Consider the following 16,553-nt stretch of genomic DNA (forward strand, 5'->3'; position numbering starts at 1 on the left):
AACGTGCAGAACACATCACGACGAGATCTAGAACTAGCTCTAGATCTAGAATTGTCTTTTTTAAAATTTTGAAAAATATACCGCCGAAGCACTAGGCTTGTGCGGCGGCGATATATCGAGTTACTGCTGGCGCACAAGGAGGTGCGCCGGAGATAACGCGTTACCACCGGCATGTTCCCACCGGCACGCTGGTGCACCGGCGATAGCCTCTTTTGGTGCGCGTGCGACAGGCCTTTTTCTAGTAGTGATCCTAGATTATTACTCCCCTTGGAAAAAAGATTCAATACTAATGCTTGACCATTCATTGCTTGAGGAGTTAGGCACATCACATGACCGCCCACATGTTCTTTGGTGTGACATACTTATCCTCCAATCCCGTCTTTCACATCGGCAAAGAGCATACTGAAGGTAGTTATCATTTCATGAGAGAGAAGTTACTACATAATAGGTTCATCTCCGGTGACGTCTGGTTGCGGCCTTGTCAGGTTCGTGCTTGTGGTGTGACGCGTTTTTGCATCGCCCTTCGACAACGGGATCGACACACCGGTGTCGTCGCCCCAGTCTCGACTATAAGACGTCCTTCAAGTGTGCTTGGTCTCGATTCTGCAGGTCTTCGTCACCTCCCGTTGCTCGCCTGCCAAGTCATGGTGACTGTTCTTTGAGGTGCTAGCCTCCCGAGGGGTTTTGGATGGCTTCGAATGCTAACCTCCCGTTCACTTGTTTTACTTGTTTCTCGAAAATCCCATACTACATATATGTGGGGGTCCCCGTCTTATCTTATACCGCTACTTTTGCGTCAAGATCTGTGCAGTCACTTGTCTGTAATGCAAAGAGCCCCTTGAATATATGTATCTTCTTAATGCAAAAAACACCTCCGACCTGAGAAAAATTTGACATACGTTTTGCATTCATCTTTGGATCTGGAACAAGGTTTCCAATAAGGAAAGCGCTGAGCGTCCCCCGGGGGATCAAATCTCCCGATCCCCCGGGTTGAGAACCGTCCGATAAAAATGGATCCAACCGTCTGATTCGGGTTAGTGGGCTCACGAAAAAGAAAGAATAACACGCTCATCGTCGTCCTCCTACCGACCCCGGGACAGAGGGGATTAGACGCTGCCAACGACTTCTAATTGGAGCAACGCCGGCGGCGACGAGACCGGCGACGTCGAGGCCGGCTTGCAGCACCCCTACTCTGCCCGCAGCACCGCCGCCCCCAGTCGCCTCCACTCACGCAGAGAAGCTCCCGTCGCCGCAACTTGTCACCGTTTGCAGCAACATCCTCGTCAGTCGTAGCACCGCCGTTGCCGGTCCGGATCAACGAGCGACGGTGATGGACGGCTTGCAGTAGCGCCTGCAGCTGTATGTAGCAGAGATATCGACGGGTTGTAGCAGAGCCGGCGGCGAGATGTAGCAATGGTGGCGGCCGGCGGCAGCAGCGCCGGCGACCGGTTGTAGCAGAGACGACGACCGGTTGTAGCAGAACCGGCGGCGGCCGGCTTGCAGCAGAGACGACGGCCGGTTGTAGCAGAACCGGCGGCGGCCGGCTTGCAGCAGAGACGGCGGCCGGCTTGCAGCAGAGACGACGGCCGGTTGTAGCAGAACCGACGGCGGGTCGTAGCAGAACTGGCGGCGGCTTGCAGCGGGGGCGGCGGCCGGCTTGCAGTAGTGCCGGGATGTAGCAGAGACGCCGGACGATTGTAGCAACTGGGACGCGCCGCTAGTAGCAGGGGTCGTGGAGGATTCCGAGGGGACAGGAGCAGCGGCCCTCTGGGATGGGCTTGCCGGCGTGGATCCAGACCTCGAGGAGGCGGATCTCGCCGTTATCCGGACTACGGCCATGCTTGGCCACGAGGCGGCGCTGCGGGCAGCGCATGGCTCTGGCTGGGAGCATCGGCGATCTCTCGCATGGAGGAGGGCGCCGAGCAGCGGGGTCGAAGTAGCGACGCCGGCGGCCGAAGCTACGCGAGCAGAGAGAGAGGTTGGGCGAAAAGGACGAAGCCGGGGAGCAGTTTGCTGGACACGAAGAGACTAATCTCGATTCTGGACAGAACGATAAGGTGCGCCCCTTGGTTTTTCTCTCCACGTGGGTGGACACGCGGCGGGCAAAGAAAGCGGGGGATCGCACGGCCTCATCCCCCGGGTGATACTAAGCATTTTCCTTCCAATAATTAGTACAAATGCATCTCGAACTGGAAAACGAGTACAGAATCATCGGAATAAACCTCGAACTAGGGTTGAAAACGAAAGGGAAACTTTCCGTCCGTTTCTGAAGAAAAAGGAAATGGAGAGCCAAATACGAAAAAGGAAGCGACATTTTGAGGAAACGAAACGGAAACGGCAAAAGCATAAACGGAAACGAAAAAGAAAACGAGGGAGCCCTTTCCGACGGAAACGGAAACGGGAGAGGAAATTCCGGAAATATAAATATGAAAAGTTTCCGGAAATATAACCTAGAAAGGCCCGTGCATTTAGCAGACCTACATTTACACATGAAACCAGGCTTGGCCATGTATCAAGTCCACTAAGTACTCTAACCCTAATCACTCTGTTAATTGCGTGTGCATGCAGCTGTTAAACTATGTGAGTTACTTTATGTGAATTGCCGTCTATTGAAGTTAATTGTTATATCTTTTCTTTTTTTTATGTGTATCTTTTGGTCTACAAACCAAGATATCATGCCGTATTGTGTTGTGGCAAATATTCGTTTTCGTAACGTATCCGCTACGTATTCGTTCCATATTCATATCCGATGATTTCCGTTTTCATATTCGTTTCCGGGGATTCCGACTCCATTTTCGATTCCGACAAGATAGAGGGAAACAAAAACGATAAAGCATGTTTCCGTCCGTTTCCGTTTCGTTTTCAACCCTACCTCGAACCGGAAATTTAGTATAGAATCACCGGAATACATCTCGAACCGGAAAATTAGCACATATATTAGGCACAATTAGTATGGTATTAGGCACAATTAGGAATCCGGCCCGTTTTCAAATCAATCCTGTTTGATCAATTGAACGTGGGGGCAAATCAGATCTTCAAAAATGGAAGGTAATCAAAGGCGTAATCTGGCGCTTGGGTTAATTTAACTGGACCAAAAAAAACCCAGATTATGTTAATTGGACCTGAACTTGTTTCTTCCGGCACACATATAAGATCTGTACCGGAAATATAGAGGCTAAATAGGAAAGAATGGAAGAACAAATCAGCAGATTATGTTAGGGAAAACAGAGGCAAAATAGGAAAGAACAAAAGAGGAGATTAATTGTTTGAAGAATCAACGAAATTAATCTTGAGCAGGAAAAATACAGCAACATGAAACTGGAGACGAAATAGAAGAAGAATCCATAAATCTGGACATGGGAACCGAATCATCTAGACCATGAACATCACAAAAACTAAGAAGAATTGCAAAGGAATCAGATCGACAAAAGAAATGGAAGAGCAAATCGGCCCTGCGAGGCTGTCGCCTCCTCACTTCTGGCCGACGGTTGCCACTCCTGTTCCGGTCGCCGGCCGCTAGTCGCCGGCGGAGAGGTACGTCAGCGATGTGGAGGAGCCGTACACCGGCGAGATCGATGTTGGAGGAGCTGCTGGCCAATGGGAGGAACGAGATCCGCTGACTTAGGAGCTTACTACTGCAGAGGGACGTAGATGATTTTGGGTCGTTGGTTGGGCATCGGATGGCAGCAAGTGCGTAGGGCTAACCACAGCGTGGAGTCAGCCCAAATTCACTTGTGCTAAGGGCATCTCAATGCGTCCACGCGGACAAAAAATGTGTCTACGATTAGGTCCAGCGGTCCGATGCATAGTAATCGGGTTGTCCGCCAAGACGCAAACTCGGCGCATATTTGCGTCTCGGATGCATCGCTGTGTCCGCTGTGCAGATGCGCCAAGTAACCGCTCGCTTTTCGAACGGGTCCGCCTGGCAGCGAGCCATAGGGCTGTATCGAGCGCATCGCTTCTACCACCACCGCTTCGGTGGTCATCGCGTCTGCGTCTGCGTCGCAGCCATCGTCATCAATTTCGGGGCTGCCTCTTCTACACACGCACTGGCGAGCGGTGGCTAGGTTTCTACGCTGCCATCAATGTTATCATGTCCCACGCGCTCGGTCTTTAAAAGTCGACCGGCATCGTCCTTGCCATTACCCAAACACTGACAACTCAACTCCCACCACTCACCGTCAGGCGCCACCGCATAACCATGGGAAAGAAGAAGCACGACTCCGAGGCATCCGGTAGGGGCACCAAGAAGGCGGAGCGGACGAACATGGTGCCGCTGCCCGTCGAGGTGGCGCGGCTCATGCACCGAGCTGGACGCCATGCTCGATGACGAGGAGGAGGAGGAGTTGGCTCATGCATCGTGTTAGTTTAAATTTTTTGAGCGTCCGAAATACGTCGCCCCGTTGGAGATGCCCTAAGGGCAGCATGAGCGCGTCGACATGGGCACGCTGGTTCGGACGGCCACGGCGTCGTGGTGAACTCGACCGTCCGTGGAGCTCGGCATGTTAGCGACCGAGTGCGCAGGTAGAGGGTGGTGACTAGGATGACACGGAAGTCGGTTGAGACGCCGATTGAGAGCGGCCCCTCGACAACGGCTGGGCAGCCAACCAGGATCGTGGAGCCGGGCGTGCCGGCAAGCGACGACGGCGACCTCAACGGCGGCCGGGCAGCCGACCGGGATCGTGGAGCCGGGCGTGCCGGCAAGCGACGATGGCGACCTCGAAGGCGGCGGGCAGCCGATCGGGATCGTGGAGCCGGGCGTGCCGACAAGCGGTGACGGTGGCCTCGATGGCGCTTGGATCGTGGTGCCGGGTGTGCCGGCAATCGACGACGACGACCTCGACAACGGCGGGCGGACGACCAGGATCGTGGAGCCGGGCGTGCCGGCAAGCGATGATAGTAACGTCAACGGCGCTGGGCAGCCGACCAGGATCGTGGAGCCAGGCGTGTCGGCAAGCGACGATGGCGGCTGAAAGAAAATATGGGGACGGAAACCATTTTTCTCAGAGCTGGAGCTCGCCGTTTTCCTTCACTTCGTCAAAGTGGGCTTTGGGTCTGACTGCTCAGCGTGTTCTGCTGCCGTCGGATGCAAAACAAATGACCCACAATCATCTACGTCCCTCTGCAGTAGTAAGTTCCTAAGTCAGAGGATCTCGTTCCCATGGTTGAGATAAGGAGGAGAGAGGTTAGGGAAAATAGACTTGCACACTTCGGCAGCTATAGGAGTAGGAAAGTAGACTTGTATTGGATGAAAGTGAAAATGTGCAACACGAATCTTCACACAACGTACAACGTCGGATAGGATAGGGACGCCCACGTGTATGTAGAATCGCTGCGTCGCTTGTTTCTAGTTTTCTGTTGGGGAATTTTCCCGTCAACCTTGGAAAAAAAGTTTCATCTCCTCAACTTGCGTACATCCAAAGGAAGCCGTCGTCAAACAATCGTCTTTTCACCAAAATCTACCTTCTTTTCTTATCAGACAAAGCTAAAACTTTCTACAACTTGCTTTACAAAAACAACACGGAAAGAGCCCAACGACAACATCGGTCACATGTCCAAAGTCTCAAATTGAGGACGCCGACGTAGAGAAAGAACTGTTCCTTGCTTAGACCTGAGTGCACAAACATCCATTTCGGCGGTCTCGGAGAAAAATTCAATAAACAAATCAAATATACGCAACACCACACGTACAGTACATACGGGGTATGATTATACGTTGCACGTACATATGCGTATCTAAAGCCTCTCGCACACTCTCACGGTTTACACGTTCAAACGGGCGCCGCGCGCGCCTCGATCAACTCCGCTCTAGCGCCCGGCGCGGCGTACTCCACGCGCCCAGCGGCGACGGCGAGCCCTTCCACACGTGCGCCGGCGTCCGCGCCCTTGCCGCCATCGCGTCCGGCCCGTCGGACACGCGCCACACCTTGACGGAGCCGTCGAGGCTGCCGCTGTACACCACCCACCGCCGGTGCCCGTCCGCGTCCAGCGACTCCTCCTCGTCCATGGCAACACACTTCACCGGGCCCGTGTGGCCGGTGAGCACGGCCAGGCGGGAGTGGTCCATTTCGGCTCACCACAGGAGGATTTCGGGAAGCGCAGCGGATTTCCGTTTTCCGTTTTCCACGTGGGTTTTTTTTTTCTTCTTTAAAAGAGGATGGATTCACCCGATCGAAAGGCATGGAACGAATCGCGCGCGGATGGCTGCTCCTCCTCCCTACAAAAGGTTGACTCGATCGTGTGATGGCTGCAAACGTGACGATCAAAAAGGATCGACGATACAAATTAATGTGACGGCCGGCCGGTTAAATAATGTGCGCGCGTCTCCTCGTCTTGAAACAAACATACGTGACCACCGATTGCTCCTGTGCATATATACGTCCATCTCTTCCAACACAAAATAATTATTTCTTCCAGCAAAATTAATCTTAACCACTCTAGCTACAAAATCGGGATCAACTACGTACCTACTACTCCACATCACGCGCTTTTCCTTTTCTTCTTCGCTACTAGCTATGAGTATATACTAGACTAGAACTATTCCCTACCTCCCGCCATTTTCAGTTTTCCTTTTATTTAGATATTATATATCCAGATGCTATTTCTAAATACTACATCTAAATTGGCAAATCTTCATGGGGGTGTGAAACCGGAGGGCGGTCTTCAGCGTCGATCAATGTGGGCAACTAATTGGTTGGCGATGCTGACGGCGACAGAGCGGCACCGGCGACTATTGCGGGGCGGTGGCCGGCAATGTCAATTGAGCACTAGGATCCCTACAGGAAAACGGAATGGTGTCGATGATGGTGTGGGTCGTCGGCGTTGTCCACGGACGTCGAGGGCTGTAAGAACATCGTCGGACCTTGAAGCGCTATATCAGCCACTTACAGCTCTTTGAAACAGAGTATTCAGCATATGCGGGTGATTACAGTGTTATCTCAATCCACCCTAAAGACAATTTGATTTTCATAGTCGCTGGACACATGCAGACACTCATGTCTTATGGACTGGATTCCATGAAGCGGCGTATTATACGTCCACTTGGATCTGTTAGTAGTAACAGGGTTCGTTGTATTCCATATGTTCTGTTGTTCTTAGAGTCATTGGCAGATGGACACTAAATGTCGTGCTTCTCTAGTGTTTACGACTTGAGTAACAGTCACTTGGATAGACTTTTATGAAAACACGAATTCTCGTCATAAGTCATAACACACTTTGAAACCTCAATTTGTACCACAAGATAAATCTTAATCCATCTTTACAAGAAATTTCAGCATCACCTCTCCCCTTTCCTAGACTTCGAAACACACAACAAAATACAAGTGCAAAGAGCTAGCTGAACAAAGACATGCATTACTTCAGACCTCAGTATACTAACCTGAGACGTTACATTATTACATATATGTGCACGTCCGGAATAGACAAAAGCTAGCTGCTACAAGCCTGGCTATACCATCATCTCTTCTCTCGCTCCATTGCTGCTGCTGCTCCCACATCCCTTTTCAGATTTCGGCTTCAGCGCCATGGCAACTGCAAACAGGCAAAGAACGCGAAGTTGAGATCAACGGGCACTCCTTTACACATCCAATCCAAGACGGGTAGCAACGGCTTGATGGTGTCTTTTCAACATGACAACATGAGACAACCAAATAAGAATGAACTGAGGTTGATAGAGCTAAGCTGGACTATACGATCTCTCAAGCCTAGCATCTGTTATACATGTGGCCATTTATTTTATGTATTTATACTTCCGCACCGAAAACTCGGGTTTCAGGAAAAGGAAAAAGGCAGTCGTAGAATACCTCTACAAGGTCAAATGGTGAGACTTCAGAAACACATGCTCCCAGGTCCAATAAAAATTAATATAGCCGAGACCACCGCCACCTCCCTCGGCTTTGCCCGCGTTGCCTCTGGCTGCACCAATTGTGCGTGGTCAAACAACACCGCCTGCTGTCAAATACAGCCGTTTCCCAGCTGGCCAAGTACCGCCAACGCATCCAAGAGTTGATGGCTCTCTGGCAGTAAAAGAACATACTGTATGAGTCTTATTAGCAGCGAAGAACTAGCAAATAGAGTAAACATACTAAACAGGATACTAGGAAACAACTAAGCAATTACATCATATGTCATAATGCTCACATCACATAAGCTGGCTTGGTACCCCACATTGGTCTGCCTCAAACAACACAGGCTGCCATGCATTCTAACACTCTAGAATGTTGTGTAAGCAAAAGCATAGAAAACAGAAGATATGATTAAAAAAAAACACAGACACTCTCCTGGGCGATGAGATGATAAATGTATGCAGAGATGAGAAGCAGATGCACCACATCAATTTCATCATCTCATCATATAACCTTAAGTCGTATCACTCTGTTCTGTAATGTAATGTAAGCCATTTTAGCAAACCATTATGGAACAGAGGGAGTACAATGAATCTGCTATCACGATTTTTGTTACAAGAATTACAAACCGAATCAATCTGAGCCAAAGAAGCACAAAACAAAAATCAAATACGGCAGCATCTTCTTTGCATAAAGACACAGCAAAAATAGATAAATAAGACACAAGCACAAGGGTTGTTGCTACCTTCCGGTGTGGTGAGCTTGTTGCCATGCAGCGGCACCCCCTTGCCACCACACCTCCAGGAGACCTTCAACAAGAGTTCATGGCCCTCTGGAACTGTAAACACATTGTATTAGTCTTATTAACAGTGCAGACCTAGCAAATCCAGTGAGGAACTATACTGAACATGATAAGGAGAAATTAAGCCAACACATCCTGTCTCCGAATCTAGGCAGGCAGTCCAACGATTAGCATAAATTGCATTGACATATAACAAGGTGCTAACACTTTTCTCTAAGATCAAAGGAGAAGTAGAGTACCCTAAATCGAGTCTGGCTAGTACACACGCACGGCCGAAGAGGAGAAGACGCCCTGACACAGATCAGCTGCCACTTGCGGTTTCAGAAAAAGACATCTACACTTGGGCCCTTCAGAAGTTGGGCACAATGACAGTTCAGGCAATGACGATGAACAAATAGTCAGACTAGTTATGGGCGACATTCAAAAGCGTGCTCTTCTCCATTAGCTAACTCTAGCCTACAAATAAGTACGACTTGAGCAAAGCAGTAAACCGAGCTGGACTGCATGAGTATCTTAATCTAAAATTGGTAAGGAGCAAGCAAACATTCCTCCAAATTACACAAGGTAACTGCTACAGTCTCCTACTAACCAAGATCTTGCAGTAAAATGTAGAGCATCTCTAGTCGGTAAGTAGAGAGAGAGAGAGGAGACATGAAAGATGCCTCACCGTCGAGAACGTCGGAGGATACCGCCAGGAGCTGGGCCGGCTGCGGGGAAGGAAATCCCTCCGTGGCTCGCGTCGCCGACGGCGCGTCCTGGTGGTCGGCGCCCCCTCACCGGCGTGCTGCAGCAGCACAGAAATGCCTCGGCCACGCGAGCTCGACGCCGGCCGGCTAACTGGACGGAGCCGCGCGCACCGAACTGCCGATGCACGCCGGAGCCGGCGAGCAAGCCAGCCGCGCCGGCCGCCTCTGTTGTCGGTAGGTGACCGAACGGGGAGAGGAAATGCGGGTAGGGTTTCTGGTTACGGGCCGTCGGGCAGGGCGTTGGGCCACTTTGCCTACGGGCCGCTACCCGCGTTTCCTTCTTCCTGTCCTTTTTTTTTCTTCTAACGAAAAATCCTGGCCCATTTCCATTTCCAGTAGGAGTAGATAAATTGCCTTCCCATCCTAAACATAAATTTCCCGCCCTAAACATAAAAGCGTTTAGGAGTGTCTTCTTTGCCTCCAGGTTACTTCATGGAATGGTCCCATGCAATGCTGTATTAGCAAATCAACACATCGTCACTAGTACTATTTATTTGGTCTGTGGGATCTACTGCGAAGACACTTTTCATACATTTTTAAATTTCCCAAAGGTTCCTAAGAAGAATGTGTCTACTCGCCATGAAGGCTGGAAAAAATAGAAAGAAGGGTTTTGTAAGTTAAATATCAGATACTATTTTTTTCTTGCAGAGTTGTACACAGGAGCTACGGGCACGGTTATTTGCAATGGCTAAGGTGCCTTCATTTCTTATAGCAATTGTGGTATATCATTAGTTTATGATGTGGCTTCGGCTGAAGCAATGGCTCTTCGGGATGGCTTGCTACTCGCAGGGCAAGTGGGATGCACCAAGCTTGAGAACTAGTGATTGCATGGAGGTTGTCTCGACCATGCTTGATGGCGGTAACTATTGACGAGGAGTGTACTTTTCTCTTTCAAGGTTTGTCCCAAGTTATTTCCGTTCATAGTCATAGGGAAAGCAATAGAGTGCCTTGTACTCTAGCGTGTTAGGCACAGGGACCCCATACCGTCTAGATGGAGGGTCCATCAGCATCTTTCAGCTCCTTACAAACGATATAATCTTGTTTGATAATCAATAAAATCTTCATGATGGCTTTCCCTCAAAATAAAAATAAACAATTAGGACTGCATGGTCATCCCGTGTATCCCTCAAAGTTGATGTCTATAGTTGGTACTCGTCTTTTTTTAGCAAAAAGTAATTTTTATGAACTTTTGGCCTCCATGACGTTCAAACCCCACCGTGAAGTAGTGGTGCATGCTCCCTTAATTTCATGCATATCATCCCATTTGATGTATTGATTGCCCACATGATACTAGATACTACATGAATACGTACTTGACTGGCTGTGTCTATGCATGCATGGAGCCATCCCACGCACGTACGTTTAGCCATGGTAGAATCCGTGCAATTGCCACGTGAATTTCTTATTGTTGATCCATCCATGAATGTGTAGCTAGCTTTCCAATCATGCATGCCTGAAAATTTTGGTTATGTTAATTCGCCAAGCCACTTGTTAAGTTAGCCCTAGTGGTAGACATGATGAGAAAGAAGATGCATGCGTAGAAAACATAGCCAAAATCCGGTTGAAATATGATCTTTTTTGGTTGCCTTGTTCTTCTAGTCATTACCAAGTGGTGAATCCTGTGGCGACGTTGTCCGGGTAGAGCACATGACCATGGAGATCGTCGATCTACGACGTAAAGGTCACGAAACAACAATCTTGACATATGTCGGCCTTCGCCGCGGCCGGATCTTGCCTCGTAAATAGGCTTGGGGCCTTCGTTCTGGCCACGCCTAGCTCTGTGATGGTCGATCACGAAACAAGCTGCTTAGTATCTGTGTGTCGACTAATGGCAGTGTCGAGTTCGGGTGTCTAGCGGGTCATGTGTCGACCCAATGTTAAGTGTTTATTCGTGTGTGGGTGTAGTTCTTTAAGTGTTTTGGTTCGTGTGTGGGTCTAGTTCTTTAAGAGTTTTGGTTCGTGTGGGGTCTAGTTATTTAAGTGTTTTGTATCGTGTGTGGGTCTAGTTCAAGTTCTTAAGTGTACCGTTATTGTGTGTCTACTTCTTTAAATCCAATGTTGCACCCCTGGAAATCGAGGCTCGGAGGGTGGAAATGACCCAAAATGTTGTGTGCGCACACATGGTGTGTGCACTAACCTGGTGGGGTGTTGGTTGATCCAATGTTGCACCCCCAGTCCGTTCGGCTACACGCACATGCGCTGACATCACTTAGGCAGTTCCAGGACGTATAGGGTGGAACTCCCTGGTGGGGTGAACCGGAGGGAATCTTGAGATAGTATGGATCCATCCTTGCCACCACATGTTCACATGACCTAACCAAGCTCGAACGAAGTCAAAATGCCACCACGGCACCGCCGTAGGGGTGTAGTCAATGTTGTAGACCGTGCTTGTCAACGGATTAGGGTTTCCCTAGAAATCAAGGCTTCGAGGGCGGGAATGACCCAAAAATTGTGTGTGCACACATCGTGTTTACACTAGCATGGCGGGGTGTTGTTTGATCCAATGTTGCACCCCCGGGTGCGTCCGGATACATGCACATGCGGCGACGTCACTTAGCGGTTTCGGGACGTATAGGGTGGAACTCCCGGTGGGGTGAGCCGGAGGAATCTTGAGATGGTATGGATCCATCCTTGCCACCACATGTCCCCATGACCTTACAAAGCTCGAACGAAGGCACAATGCCACCGCGGCACCGCCGCAGGGGTGTAGTCAATGATGTAGACCGCACGGTCAACGGATTAGGGTTTCCCTAGAAATCGAGGCTCCGACGGTGGGAATGTCCCAAAAAATTGTGTGTGCACACATGGTGTTTACACTAGCATGGTGGGGTGTTGGTTGATCCAATGTTGCACCCCGGGTGCGTCCGACTACACGCACATGCGCTGCCCTCACTTAGGCGGTTCCAAGACGTATAGGGTGGAACTCCTTGGTGGGGTGAACTAGAGGAATCTTGAGATAGTATGGATCCATCTATTCCACCACACGTCCCCATGACCTAACGAAGATCAAATGAAGGCACAATGCCACCGCGGCATCGACGCAGGGGTGTAGTCAATGTTTTAGACAGCGCGGTCAACAGATTAGGGGTTCCCTAGAAATTCCGGCTCGGAGGGTGGGAATGACCCAAAAAATTGTGTGTGCACACATAGTGTGTACGCTAGCATGGTGGGGTGTTGGTTGATCCAATGTTGCACCCCCGGGTATGTCCGGCTACACGCACATGCATTGACGTTACTTAGGCAGTTCCATGACATATAGGGTGGAACTCCCGGTGGGAGTGAACCGGATGGAATCTTGAGATAGTATGGATCCATCCTTGCCACCACATGTCTCCATGACCTAACCAAGCTCGAACGAAGGTACAATGTCACCGCGGTACCACCGCAGGGGTGTAGTCCATGTTGTGACCGTGCAGTCAACAGATTAGGTTTTACATGGAAATCGAGGCTCGGAGGGTGGGAATGACCCGAAAAATTGTGTGTGCACACATGATGTGTACACTAGCATGGTGGGGTGTTGTTTGATGCAATGTTGCACCCCCGGGTGCGTCCGGCTAGACCCACCTACGATGACGGCACTTAGGCAGTTCCAGGATGTATAGGGTGTAACTCCCCGGTGGGGTGAACCGGAGGGAATCTTTGAGGTAGTATGGATCCATCCTTGCCACCATATGTCCCCGTGACCTAACCAAGCTCGAACAAAGGCACAATGCCACTGCGGCACTGTCGTAGGGGTGTAGTCAATGCTATAGACCGCATGGTCAATGGATTAGGGTTTCCCTAGAAATCGAGGCTCAAAGGGTGGGAATGACCCATAAAATTGTGTGTGTACACTAGCATGTTGGGGTGTTGGTTGATCCAATGTTGCACCCCCGGGTGCGTCCGGCTAACACGCACATGCTCTGACGTCACTTAGGCAGTCATGGACGTATTGGGTGGAACTCCTTGGTGGGGTGAACCGGAGGGAATGTTGAGATAGTATGGATCCGTCCTTGCCACCACACGTCCCCATGACCTAACCAAGCTTGAACGAAGGCACAATGCCAACGCGGCACCGTGGCAAGCGTGTAGTCAATGTTGTAGACCGTGAGATCGACATATTAGGGTTTCCCTGAAATTCGAGGCTCGGAGGGTGGGAATGACCGACAAATTATGTGTGCACACATGGTGTGTACAATAGCATGGTGGGGTGTTGGGTGATCCAATGTCGCACCCTCGGGTGCGTTCGGCTACACGCACATGCGTTGACGGTACTTAGACAGTTCCGGGACATATAGGGTGGAACTCCACGGTGGGGTGAACCGGAGGGAATCTTGAGATAGTATGGATCCATCCTTGCCACCACATGTCCCCATGACCTAACCAAGCTCGAACGAAGGCACAATGCCACCGCGGCACCGCCGCGGGGGTGTAGTCAATGTTGTAGATCGCGCGGTCAACGGATTACGGTTTCCCTGGAAATCGAGGCTCGGAGGGTGGGAATGACCCAAAAAATTGTGTGTGGACACATGGTGTTTACACTAGCATGGTGGGGTGTTGGTGGATCCAATGTTGCACCCCCTGGTGCGTCTGCCTACACCCACGTGCGCTGACGTCACTTAGGAAGTTCGAGGACGTATAGGGTGGAACCCCCCGGTGGGGTGAACCGAAGGGAAACTTGAGATAGTATGGATCCATACTTGCCACCACATGTCCCCATGACCTAACCAAGCTCGAACGAAGGCACAATGCCACCGCGGCACCGCCGCAGGGGTGTAGTCAATGATGTAGACTACGCAGTCAACGGATTAGGGTTTCCCTATAAATCGAAGCTCGGATGGTGGGAATGACCCAAAAAAATGGTGTGTGCACACATGGTGTGTACACTAGCATGGTGGGGTGTTGGTTGATCCAATGTTGCACCCCCGGGTGCGTCCGGCTACACGCACATGCGCTGAAGTCACTTAGGCAGTTCCAGGACGTATAGGGTTGAACTCCCCGGTGGGGTGAACCGGAGGAATCCCGAGATAGTATGGATCCATCCTTGCCACCACATGTCCCCATGACCTAACCAAGCTCGAACGAAGGCACAATGTCACCGCGGCACCGCCGCGAGGGGTTTAGTCAATGATGTAGACCGCACGGTCAATGAATAGGGTTTTCCCGGAAATCGAGGCTCGGAGGGGTGGGAATGACCAAAAAAAATTATGTGTGCGCACATGGTGTGTACAGTAGCATGGACACTCAATTACACCCAATCCAAGATGGATAGCAACGGCAACATGACAACATGAGACAACCAAAAAGAATGAACTGAGGTCGACTGAATGTGTAAATAGATAGAGCTAAGCTGGACTATACTAGCTCTCAAGTCTAGCATATGTTATACACATGGCCATTTATTTTATGAATTTATACTTCCGCACCGAAAACTTAGGTTTTAGGAAAACTGTATAATACTTGACTAGTATCATTTAGCCAACCATACATTGCTATGAGACATAAAACACAAACAAGAATGGATCAGCAAACAACATAACCTCAGGCCAATCATTTATTTGTAATGATGAACAAGCATTGTTCGAGAATATTCCCAAATTTAGCATAACACCGTTTCATGGTTCATTTATGGTAGTGTGAGGCAGCTCGTATTCCACAAGTTGCCGTATGCATTGAATGTACGAAAAGAAATAAATAGAGCTTGTGGGTGTACAACGAGACTTGTCAGCCGAATCTAGGCAGGCGGTCCAACGATTAGCATAAATTGCATTGACATATAACAAGGTGCTAAATCTTTTCTCTAAGATCAAAGGAGAAGTAGAATACCCTAAATCTAAAGAATCTATGCAGGCAATCCAAATCCAACAACTAGTATAATGCACAGTGATAATTTCTTATCATTTTTTAGAAAGAAAAACTTCTAAAAACCCGAAATACCCCTAGAGGCTCGGCCACCGGTGGTGGTTGTCTAAACATTGTTATCTGTGACATGAAGTCAACAAGCACCATTGTTGCTATGGCCTGATTAGGATTCTTCGAAATATTGAATTGGACATTGCCTCTGCTAGACTCGAGGATTATCGGTGACCGGCAACTATGGCCCATCAACGCTGCTGTCCACCCCGACTCTAACCGCCTCCGCCTATAACGCCGGGCCACATGCTCCAATTCATTGGCAAGATGAGAGAAACATGATGCCACACATGTGGATGGGGTCAGGGTCTAGGGGCGGTGGGCGTTGTGGACGAGGGTCAAACGTCACCACCCCGTTACTAATTAAACTTTCGAGATATATATATATACATGCGCCGGATGCTTGTACAATATAAGATGAGAAGCCAAAAACTGTTGAAAAAGCGTATGTGTAAGCATGTACACACTCGCACACACAAATTAACATGCAAAGGTGGCTGAACTACATGGTGGGCATGGAGCACTCTTTAATTTGACGTGGACGTAGAGTGTGATCCACGAATTACGGATCGACTCTGTTGGCATATGGCAATTATAGATCTTTTTTATTTTGAAAACTTATATGGAGTTGGGAGCGGAAATTTGGGCCCAAATTTTGTGCCGAAACGCAGGCTATCCAAAGATCCATCGCATCTTTTTTATGAAGATGCATCTGGGCGCGGAAATTTGGGCCATCACCACCTAAAGTTTGCCAGGCTTTCCAAAACAAAAGAGAATTTTGATGAGCGGAAATTTGGGCCCAAATTTTGTGCCGAAACCGCACGCAGGCTTTCCAAAACAAAATAGACCGAATTGATCCATCAGCTCGCGATCGCACTTCTCTCTACCCAAACCCCAGCCTCTCCAATCTCCATCTCTCGCCGCCGGCCACCACGCAACGCAAGCCTCCGTCGAGCTCGCCCCCGCGCGCCTTCTTCGGCTCCTCGTCGCCGGTCAGGTCTGGATCACGCGGCCATCCAGGAGAAGGACGAGGACCGGCACCTCTCCTGCAGATGCCCCTCTCCTCCGACCGGCCGCTGCTGGCCAAGATGCTCCGCCGGTCTCCACGACCTCCTGCCGCCGGCGCGCACCCGGAGGCCACCTCCACGACCCCTCGTCACCGGCCACGTCCGCAACCTGCTGCTGCTGCTGCCGGAGACCTCCCCAACCTGCTGCCCCCATTGAGGTCTATCTTCTCCTCCTCATCCAAACATTTCCCCCTAAATTCGT

This window comes from Lolium rigidum, chromosome 5 (genome assembly GCF_022539505.1).
Source record: "Lolium rigidum isolate FL_2022 chromosome 5, APGP_CSIRO_Lrig_0.1, whole genome shotgun sequence".
Lineage (NCBI taxonomy): Eukaryota > Viridiplantae > Streptophyta > Magnoliopsida > Poales > Poaceae > Lolium > Lolium rigidum.